Source organism: Crinia signifera, chromosome 2, assembly GCF_055691185.1.
Source record: "Crinia signifera chromosome 2, ASM5569118v1, whole genome shotgun sequence".
Lineage (NCBI taxonomy): Eukaryota > Metazoa > Chordata > Amphibia > Anura > Myobatrachidae > Crinia > Crinia signifera.
Genome location: NC_139218.1, coordinates 82,102,439 through 82,114,459, shown reverse-complemented (window position 1 = coordinate 82,114,459; position 12,021 = coordinate 82,102,439). Strand labels below are relative to the sequence as shown.

Genomic DNA, 12,021 nt, shown 5'->3' with positions numbered 1-12,021 from the left:
ACATGCAATTTCATCTGATTTTGTACCTGTTCATAACCCCACTATCCACTCCACATGGAGTTGATTTTATATAGTGTGGCGAGCGTATGTGGATTACTTTACATGTATTCTGTGGCCCCTTGCAGGGCTCGCTGCGCTCGCCCCGAATACATGTAAAGAATAGAATTCCTTTATTCGTCTCACAATGGAGAAATTTACAATTGTTACAGCAAGGTTCAAGTACAGATAAGGGTGAAAATAGCAAATAAGATAAGAAGTCCAAACAATATAAATCTAGAATCTAAGAACATGTAGGTCTCTACAGACCATGGCAGTTGTACATTCTGATTGCAGCAGGTAGAAAAGACCTGCGGTACCTCTCCGTTGAGCATCGAGGGTGAAGCAACCTATCACTGAAAGTGCTACACAGATCCGTCAAAATATTTTTGAGAGGGTGTGAAGCATTATCCAATAATGATGTTATCTTGTTGATCATTCTCCTCTCACCCACAATCTCTACAGAATCCAAAGGCATTCCTAGGACAGAACTGGCCTTCCTTACCAGCCTGTTAAGTCTCTTATTCTCGGCTTTTGAAACACTGCTGCCCCAGCAGACCACTCCGTAGAATAAGGCTGATGCCACTACACAGTCAAAGAAGGTCTTCAGGAGCGCTCCCTGCACTCCAAAGGACCTCAGTCTCCTCAACAGATAAAGTCTACTCTGCCCTTTCCTATACAGAGCAGCAGAATTATCAGACCAGTCCAATTTATTGTTCAGATGAAAACCCAGATACTTGTAAGTTCTTACGATCTCAATATCCATTCCCTGAATACTCACAGGAGTTGGGGGGGTATGCTGACGTTTCCTGAAATCAACTACCAACTCCCTAGTCTTCCTCGTATTGAGTTGAAGATGGTTTCCCTGACACCAAGTAGCAAAGTTCTGCACAAGTTCTCTGTACTCCCTATCTTCGTCATCTACAATAAGGCCCACAATAGCAGAGTCATCAGAGAACTTTTGTAGATGACAGGTTGATGAATTATATGTGAAATCTGCAGTGTAGAGGGTAAAGAGAAATGGTGCCAAAACCGTTCCTTGAGGTGCCCCTGTACTACAAATAATAGTATCAGAATGGCACTCGCTGGTCCTCACATACTGTGGGCGTAAAGTAATCGGCGTACGCTCGCCACGCTTCGGGCTCGGTGGCTCGCTGCGCTCACCACACTATATAAAATCAACTCCATGCGTAGTGGATAGTGGAGTTATGAACAGGTACAAAAACTGATGAAATCGCATGTGATCGCATGCAATCACATCCCATGCAATCGCATGCGATATATCTGCCGCCGTGAAACTAAACAAGTACCAAAAAAAAAACCATCATCCTATTTTTTTTACCTTGGCCCTTATTCAGATCTAATTGCAGTACAAATTTGTTTGGAAAATGGGCAAAACCATGTGCACTGCAGGTGGGGCAGATATAATGTGCAGAGAGAGTTAAATTTGGGTGGGGTGTGTTGAAACTGAAATCTAAAATTGCAGTGTAAAAATAATGCAGCCAGTATTTACCCTGCACAGAAACAAAATAACTCACACAAATCTAATGCTGTGTACACACGGTACAATCCAGCATGAAATTTTGACTATATAGTCAAAAACGCATGCAGATCGCAAGCAGATCGTATGCAGATCGCACAGGTTTTTTACCTTGCGATCCCGATGCGCGCTCCCGTGACAGCACAAATCGAAACCCAGATAGACAGGGCAGCAATGACTACATAGTGCAAATCGAATCTAGATAGCATGAATTGTGTGTAGATAGTACAGAATTAGCAAAGATTGTATAGCACTCGAATCTCAAGTCGAATAGCAAGGGAATCTCACCGTGTGTACACACCAGGGGTGACATTTAATGAGATGCGAAAATTCGATTTTTTGCGATTTTATTCGACAAAACGGGCGAAATCTGCATTTTCCCGAATTTGCATATTTAATGAGATGCAAAAACCGTGAAAACTGGCGATTTTGCCGCGCTTTATTGCCACACATGCTGGGACTTGTGGTTCTCCAAGTCCCTGCATGTGGTGCAGGCTTGCTGGGACTCATAGTTCCACAGCAGTATACAATAGTTTCTCTATCTTTTTTACACAATTATCAGCCCAGGGGCATCGAGGACAGCCCCGGGCTTCAGCATGGGCAGGTAAGTTCTGGAGGGGGGGACCCCTTCTTCTCCTCCCCCAGGACCCCTGCCCTGACCGGTGAATGCTTTGGCTGGGGGGACTTGTTTAAAAAGTCTCCCCCCAGCTGTGGCATTACCCTGCTGGCTGGTTGGGCCCGGTGCTGGTTCTTAAAATACGGGGGACCCCTACTCATTTTGTCCCCCAGATTTTTGGAACCAGGACCGGCCCTTGAGCCTGGTGCTGGTTTTATAAAATTCTGGGGACCCCTATTTATGAAACCAGGACCAGCTCTTTGAGCCCGGGGCTGGTTATGCTCAAGAGGGTGGTTCCCACGCCGGTTTTTTTTTTATACAACATCGCACATTTCTGAAAATGTGCAGATTTTTTTTCATGCCTAAAAATCGCATTATATCGCACTTTATCGTGTTTTTTTTGCCGCAAATTTGCATCTTATTAAAAAAGGAAAAATTCACAGCAAAAGTGCGATTTTTTTAAAAGTGCAATATAGGGCGATTTAGGGCAAAATCGCACTTTGTAAAAAACGGTCATTTCACTACATCTCGCCCCATAACTCTCTCTGCACATGTTACATCTGCCCCACCTGCAGTTCACATGGTTTTGCTCATTTTCCAAACAAATTTGTACTGCGATCAGATCTGAATAAAGGCCCTTGTTTCTTATAAAAAAAATTAAAGATGTGGTCATTAAGTCTTATTATGTCAATATTTGCATTAGTATATAATGCTGTTTGCATAGGTGCTTCGTATACATCTATAGGTGCACTGTAGTTGCTTATAAGGTGAGTTTAGGAAATTTCTCTCCTAAATATGTTTTTTGTCATCAATATTCTGTTTCAAATAAACCATAACATACTATTGTATTTACATGTAACATCATCAAAAGTTCCCTATATATTCTTTTGTAACCCCAATGTGTTGATAGTTACTGTGTGTAGCCCCTATCACGGGCCCATCCCTGTGCCCTTCACATTTCATAGGTTCCTCACCTGTCATTTATCAAATCCAACCTGTAACATGGCAGGTAGGAGCTGATTGGCTGGCTGTTTATCACTCTCCATTTTATCACTTTTTGAAGCTTGATACATTTGGCCCAAAATGTGTTAATCTGTTGGGATCAGGGGGTGGAAATGAAAGTATGAGAAGGCATGATTTGTGCAGTTTCTGGTTGCGGGTGCATGTGGCTCTCTGATGTGGATATAATCATTTCAGAATAATGTCATCAATCTTCAGTATGTTATGTTCAGTACAGCATTGTTCAGATTGTTATATAAACTGAAATGGAGATATATAGGGCGATGTGTGGCTCGAGACTTCTGGTTATGAGTGGAGTTCTGTATGTGTATTGAGGTTAGGTTATGTGAAGGCGGCAGGCTAAATTCCGATTGATCGTGCCGATAAATCGGCCCAAATCGCATATGTGTTGACATCCTATCCGACCTGATGCGCAGTCCCGTGCGCATCGTGTCGGACCCTAGAGATTGAACCTCCTGCATATAAGATCTATCAAATTGGACCCATCAGCATCAAATCGCAGGTGCTTTTTAGCACCCAAAATGTATTGGGTCCTATTCCGTAGGTGTGTGCTGGCGTTGAAGCACCACTGGCACACACCTATCTGCAGGTTTGGGTGGCAGGGCAGGTGGCAGCTGCTGAGGTCTGGGCGACGTGGCGGGCAGCAGCTACTCAGGTCTGGGCGGTAGGCAGCTGCTGAGGTCCGGGTGGGCAGCAGCCAGTGAGCGGCGAGGCAGGCAGCAGAATTAAAAAAAAAAACTGTCAAAAGACTGGCCGGCCACTGATTGGCTTTGGGTAAGTGAGCCCTCCCAGAGAGCTGGCAGGGGAGCTCTAGGAAAATTGGATCCGACTTGCCTTTATAGTCATGATATCCTATGGCTGGGGAGTGTGTGGATATTGCTAAGTGTGTGTCAGATGTTTATAAGATATGGTATCTTTTCATAGGGTAAAGAGCACAGGAATTAAACAGTGACTGGCTTCCTGCACTCAGTAGAGACAGGCATGTGCTCAGGTGTTTATCTAGCTGTTTAAACTCAACCTAATTACCTAAATATAATGAAATATTTGGATTGTACCTTCTCATCTGTACTGGAATACATGCCGTTTTTTTTTTTTTTACAGTAAACCAAGATGTACCATAAACAGAAAGCGCATATGTATTGCTACTGTACATGCTGTTACTGCGATCTACACTTAAGAGCTTAAGAATAGAAGAACGAAACTTATTTTATATTAAAACACAACCACATTATTTTGAACAATTTTGCAGATTCCAACAGGTTGGAACTACAAAATGTTCATATCGTCCAGTGTGTTTGCTCTATGTCGCAGACGATTTGCACTCCTGCGCGTAGTCAATTACAGTACATCATACATTGGGGCAGACGTATTATAGCGGCGCTTATCGCGCCACTATAATACTTCCTGCTTCGCCTCATTAGCGAGGCGAAGCAGGAGGGGAGACCGACAAGATGACCGAGCGCTAACCCCCCCCTCCGGCGATGTCCCCTCCTGGAGATAGCGCATCAGTTTACACTGATGCGCTGTCTCCTGTCCCCCGGCCGGCTGCACTGGGCATGTGCGGGATCTTACTGCTCACGCAAGATCCCCAGCCAAAAGCGGCAGCGGGCGGAACGGTCTGTGATGCTGACCATTCATACATTCGGCCTGCTATCATTTAGATGTTACTTGTGCAGAGAGAATTAGATTTGGGTGGGGTTTTACTTCAAAGTGAGATCTATATTGCAGTGTAAAAATAAATCAGTCAGTATTTTCCCTGCACAGAAACAAAATAACTCACCCAAATCTAATTCTCTCTGCACATTTTACATCTGCCCCCCCTGCAGTGCACATGGTTTTGTCCATCTAAGAAGGATTTTGTCAGAAAGAGTGAACTAGAATAAGGCCCATAGTGCACATAACGTGCGCTTATACCCCTTCTCCCCCATAACGACCCTTCATACATCTGCCCCATTGTCTGTACATGCAGTATGACAGAGGACATCGCAAGCGAGTGCCATGCCGTGGAATGCAGCATAGCCCCGTCTAATCCACCACGGTCAGCGTCGGAAAGTATGTAACCACTTGCCAATGCTGGCTTCACCAGGACCCATCCGCCAAGATTTATGTAATTGCGTAGTGTGTACCCAACATTACAGTATGCTTCACTCACATAATGGAGAATTCTACTACAATTTGATCCAGCCTAAAATATACAACATAAGGTACAATATATAAATATATACACAAATGGCATTTCCGAAATGTAAAATCTGCAGGCCTGCTGTGACACCATATATATACATCAAATGCTGGGCATGATTCAGACCAGGTCACTACGCCTGCCACCACGAGGAATGCCCCCCCCCCCCCCCCCCACACACACACACACCAAATCCCCTCACTAGCATGCAAGGGGATGTGTACTCGAACATATCCCCACCGCAACTTAATGTCCAGTTGAATGTGTACGGGATAGAATATTTAGTATCTTTATTCTGCATTGACACAGCAAACTGTACCCATCAAACTCCACCTACCTATTTTAGATGTTCCGCAGCTAAATACAGTGGGGCTTTCCTGATATGATTATTAAAAATAGCAGGGCCCTGGTACATGCAAGGGAGTTGCCATACCATCTTCAGGGGTGTGACCAGAGGCGGAACTAGCATTGCTGTACCAGGTGCATTGCACAGGGGCCCCTGAGGACTAAGGGGCCCATTGCTGTCCAGACCAACAATTACTTCTTGGGCTGAGGTAGAGGAAGGGGCCCAAACTGTATTTTTGCACCTAGGCCCACCACTCACAAATTCCAAAACTGAGTCTCAATGGCAACCTGGGCCCCAGTGGTTTGTAACCGCACTATCACCTGTAATACCTGTGTCTCCATGGCAACCTGGGTCCTAGGGGTTTGTAACCGCACTATCACCTGTAACCACACCTGTGTCTCAATGGCAACCAGTTAGGTGATTCATGATGGCAGGCAGCATATCACTTCATTCATAGAGGCATTAATAGTAGAACAATACACCCCTGACATGAGCATGATAAGATAGTAAGCATTGAATCCCACATACTGTATAGGACAGTTGTCAGCTAAACACGTTCCATGTGAAAAGAAGAAGTTATGAAAGTGCTGTATGTCCTGCACCCCCCTTAGTTCCTCTCCGCAGTATGACCAGACAAAACTAATTACAGCATGGAAACAAAAATACAATGACTTCCGGCAAAGCTCCTTTCACACAAGCGCATGTCATTTCTGGCTTAGGATAACTTACATGAATGGGACAGCGGCAGAACTATTGTTCGCATTCAACCCAATACTACTACATTAACTTTAAAAAAAAAAAAATCTATATAGGTAACTAATAAATTACATTCGCATTTGTAAGATATTTACTTTATTTTGTGTAATAAATAGTATCAGAACTACACATTTATAGTAATAGAGGAGACTTAGCAGAAGTAGAATATGGAAGTAACTATAAATGTCACTGAGATAGCAGCATAAGTATTATGTCACAGATATAGATGTACATGCTGGGTAAGCTGGAGTGCTCACATCATTCGGAATTGATGAATCTGCTCTTTGCTCCTCTTTGTACTCACATGGAATTAAGGGGCCGATTCGGATCGCTCAGGTCCGAATTCAGTCCCATCTCCGATGGTCGGGGTTTGCGCATACACAAATATGCACATGTTCAAACCCCGGAGCGAATGCCTTTGGCGAGTTGCACACTCACCGTGGCGCTCACTCACTGGGGGACAGGAAGGAGAGGGGCATGCTGCTGGAGCAGGGGTACTCCCAGCATTGTAGCTGACATGATGTCAGCGCCCTCCCTGATTTCGGAGGACAGCGTTCAAATTAAAAATCCTGTCCTGGGTTACTTTTCATTATGAATGGAGAAAAAAATCATTCGATGGTGAGCGACCAGCAAACCTTTTTTCCTTTGTGCGCCCGCATGTAAGTGGATGCGTAAGCATATACATACATGTGCATGCAAATGTGGGGATTTGCTTGGTGGAGGGAGGCGTACTTTCGGCAAAGCAGCTTTTACCTGCTCACTAGGCAGAGAATATAACAGAATCAGGACCTAAGCGCACTATGGACCTTATTCAGATCTGATCGCAGTACAAATTTGTTCTCAAAATGGGCAAAACCATGTGCACTGCAGGTGGGGAAGATGTAACATGTGCAGAGAGAGTTACATTTGGTTGGGATGTGTTGAAACTGAAATCTAAATTGCAGTGTAAAAATAATGCATCCAGTATTTACCCTGCACAGAAACAAAATAACTCACACAAATCTAACTCTCTATGCACATGTTACATCTGCATACCTCCCAACTTCTGTGATGATGAAATAGGGACACTCGCGCGGCGAAGTCGTGTGAGTGCCCGAAAAGGGGGCGGGGTGTATGCAAATGAGGGCGCGGCTTATGCTAATTAGCCGTGACCTAATTTCCAACTGCCACCCCCCGCAGCGGGACAATGCCTACCGCGGGTGGGACAGCGGGATAGGACCCGAAAATCGGGACTCTTCCTCCCACTCTACTACCTCTCCTCTTGACCCTATACCCTCACAAGTAAGTAAAACACTGTCTCCTGTGCTCATTCCAACCTTAACTAAAATCTGTAACCTGTAACCAGATATCACTAAAGCTGTTGAGAAGATGACAAGCACTCCTACCTCTCAAGCTCGCTGACTAGGTCTCATTCTTGACTCTGAACTTTCCTTTGTTCCTCACATTAAATCTGTCTCGAAATCATGCCACATGCACCTAAAAAACACATTTAAAATTTGCCCGTACCTTACACAAGACCCTGCAAAAACTCTAAACCATGCTCTCATCATCTCATGCATTGATTATTGCAATAGTCCCCTTATTGGCCTTCCCCAATACAAACTCTCACCACTACAGTCCATCATGAATGCAGCTGCGAGGCTAATCTTCCTAGCCAGACGGTCATCATTTGCAAAGCTACTCTGTCAGTCAATTCATTGGTTACCTGTATTCTACCATATTCAATACAGAATTCTTTTACATACACACAAAGCCATAAACCAAACTAAACCAACATACATCTCTTCTCTTATCTCCAAATTTCTTCCAACCCGACCTCATACCCTCCAACATGACCCATTCCATTAGGTACAAAATGCTCTGTTCCTGGACTTCCCTGCCAGTGGCAGTTACAGAGGTGGGGCTCCAGCACAGTCCAAAATTCAAAGAGGGGAGGTCACATCAACTGCCAGTGATCCAGGCAGTGACATTTGAGGTGGCAGTAGGTGTGGCTCCCCTTTTAGAATATTGGACTGTGCTAGAGCCTCACCTCTGTTACTGCCACTGGCAGGGAAGTCCAGAAACAGAGCATTTTGTACCTAATGGAATGGGTCATGTTGGAGGGTATGCGACCTCTTTGCTCCTCACAAGATATACATCTCTCATCCACACTAATTACTTGCTCCCATTCCCAACTGCAGAACTTTTGTCGGGATGCACCCACTCTGTGGAATGCTCTCTCATGCACAATAACACTCTCCTCCAGTCTCCAAACCTACAAGTGCTCCCTGAAAATTCACCTCTTCAGGCAAACTTACCAAGTTCCAGAACTAGCCACCTAAACTTCATATACCGTCCCTATCTAATCACATCCCCACTGTACAGTCCACATATTTCCACTCTCTTTTTCACATTTCACATTCTCCTGACCCCTGGCCAAACTGCTGGGTCACCATATCATACAGCACACCAGGAACCTTTGAATTCTGGTGGAACTAATGCCTATTTCCCTATAGATTGTAAGCTTGCGAGCAGAGACTGTCTGTAAATGCCCAGTTTGATGTATAACTGTCTCCTATTGTAAAGTGCAACGGAATATGCTGCTCTATATAAGAAACTGTTAATAAATAAATAAATACTAGTAATAGCACTCACAATGCCTCTGGTCTAGCCAATATTGTGTCAAGAGTATCTCTAATACTGCTTTTATACCAAATAGCTAGGTCACTTCCGGGATTTTATACCTGGGTGAGCCCCGGCTTGTGACCCTTTTCCACATCATGCATGGGACGTCAGTGGAGGCTAATTCTGAGCCGGTGTTCGAAGATGAGTTACCCGTTCACACTGCACCACAAGCCGGGTTGAATCCATGTTTAACTCTGCTCGTCCCAGCATATTTAACTGGGTGCATTTAAACTGCACAATGGGGGTGATTCAGGTTGGTTTGCAAAAGCAAACTCCTTATTTGAGAGACAAAACCAGGTGTACTGCAGGTGGGGCAGATGTAACATGTAAAGAGAGAGCTACATTTGGGTGAGTTATTTTGTTTCTGTGCAGAGTAAATACTGGCTGCTTTATTTTCACACTGTGATTTAGATTTGTTTGAACACACCACACCCAAATGTAACTCTCTGTGGAAATGTTACATCTGCCCCACCTGCAGTGCACATGGTTTTGCCCATATTTTGGGCAGTGTAAAAGCAGTATAAATTAGAGATGTGCAGGTCCGGATTTACTCGGATTTACTTGGATTTACCCGGAACTCAAAACGGGATCCTATTGGCTATCCAGCTGTCACATGTTTTGGAGCAAAAACATGTGACAGCATATAGCCAATAAGATCCCATTTTGAGTTCTGGGTAAATCCAAGTAACTCCGGACCTGCACATATCTAGTATAATTATTATTTGCACTTTATGTACTGCACCATAGTGTAAAAAGTGTCACTCTTATCAGTCACAATGTCTCTCTCTTACAACTGCCTTGTGTACAGTATTTGTGAAAGGTGTGACCTCACATCCTTGAAAATGGAAAAACTTATACACCAAACCAAAGTTACTTGCTTTAGATATCTATTTAGCAAACATAATTTCGGTATTTTCAGTTTGTAGCAAAGTGCTGTTTTGTTGCATGCCACTGACAGGATATAATGCACAGAGGAGAACAGAGTCTCCTGAAGTCCCCAAGCTACCACTTTGCCTGTTACATATTTATACAGTTATGCGGCACAATACCATTATATAGCTGATTGTTGTGTGTGTAGGAGGAAGCGCACTGCAAGATCAATTCTCGTAAATGCTATAAGCACAATGAGGAACTGAAGCTGTAATCACACTAAAATTGTTATACAGTATTTATCCACCATGAACGGTGTTATGTGGTTCAAGATGCTAATTTTCCACAATTAGCCTTAAATAATGAATGGTAATGATCTGTTCTGGGTTTGTTACAACATTTTGCTGATACAGTATGTTAGATAAAGCTTTAAAGGGTGTCATGGTGGTTTTATAATGATGCAACCAAATATATTCTGGTTTCATTTGTTTTTAAGGTCATTAAGTACTCAATACAGAAAGACACAAAGTATAATGCATTTAGAGAACGTACAGTAGCTGTTAGGACAGATATGAGTATATAGGTATTAATGTGAGTTATCGCTCTGTCTTCAGTTCTGTAATCATAAATACAGTGAAAACAGGAGATCTTTAAGAGATAAAATAATCCAGTGGATCACGATGATCACATTTCTTCTTTGGATCCTTGTGCACATTACAGAATTCATTTTTCTGCAATATGTGTGGGTGTACATAGAATTTAGCTAACACTGCATGGATCTGAGTGTATTTTAATGATCCAAAATGTACTGGATATGGCAGTAAAAGCAAATTTCAACCCATGATCTCCCTTTCCTGGGATGGGGTAACTAAAACTGGGTATACAGAGTGTTTAGGATTCACCGTTGTTTTACGGCGAATCGGGCTGTTTTCTCTCTCTGCGGTGAATCTTTTTCACAAAAAATCTGATTCACCCAATTCAATGTTCACTGTGAGCCGAAAGCGAACAGTGAATGCCGGCCAGTTCTCCGTTTCATGCTTTTTTAATGGGATTTTCAATTACATTCACCATAATTCGCCATGACTGTATTCAATGCTTGGATGGTGAATTGCTTTCAACGTGATTTTCGCCGTGTGTCACCGTTTAGCAATCACCATCTTTTTAAGGTGAACTGGAATGTGATCTTTTAAAATAAAGTTGTTGTTTTTTATTTGGTGTGAAAAAAATCAGTAATTTTATTCTGTGAAGGGGCATGCTATTTTTATTCATGTGCTTGCTGCACATGAATATATATTTAATGTTTAACTTTTTTTTTTCACATACGCCAGCAGGGGGAGTCGCTCATTAATATTCACTGCACACTGGTCCCACTCATTACATATGCACGAGCAGGACCAGTGCAGCATGCTGAAAAAAGTCATTGAATACTGCCCACTATATGATGTACTAATATTACAATGTTGTCAAGGATTTCCTTAGAACTCCAGGAACAATGATATAGGGCCTAATTCAGGCCTATTGTGAAAAGTTGAAAACCCGCCCAGTGTACATTTGCGAGAGAATTGTCAGACTGTCACAGATCACTGTCAATGTGCAAATCCATACGCTAACCAACTGAACCATCCAATGTTTTTTTCCAGCCTGTGCCAATGTAGCTCTGAACATTGCACAAATCTGCGACTGAGACAGGCTGATTGATGCTGGAGCTGACAGCTGACCCTCTCTTAACATGCCGGGTCACGCCCCAAAAAAACTCAGGTTTCCGCCCCCAACCTCTGGCCACATTGTATTTGCGATCCATATGCATTTCCTGTCCCTATTTGTGCAGTGTGTATGGTAGATGTGGGCAGTGATAATTGCTTGATTTTCAAATTTGTTGATCAGCCATCAACTCTGAATCAGACCCATAGCATATACACACTGTGCAATCTTGCAAAAGAAAATGTGGTCACGTCCAGGAGTATGCAGTTGTTGATGATATCCTCAGATTT

General features: G+C 43.3%; 1 protein-coding gene across 2 annotated transcripts in view; it reads right to left on the bottom strand.

Annotated features, from left to right (window-relative positions):
* SH3KBP1 (SH3 domain containing kinase binding protein 1) overlaps window positions 1–12,021 on the bottom strand; it is a 345,673-nt gene that overhangs the window by 247,572 nt on the left and 86,080 nt on the right. The gene's annotated exons all lie outside the window — the stretch shown is intronic.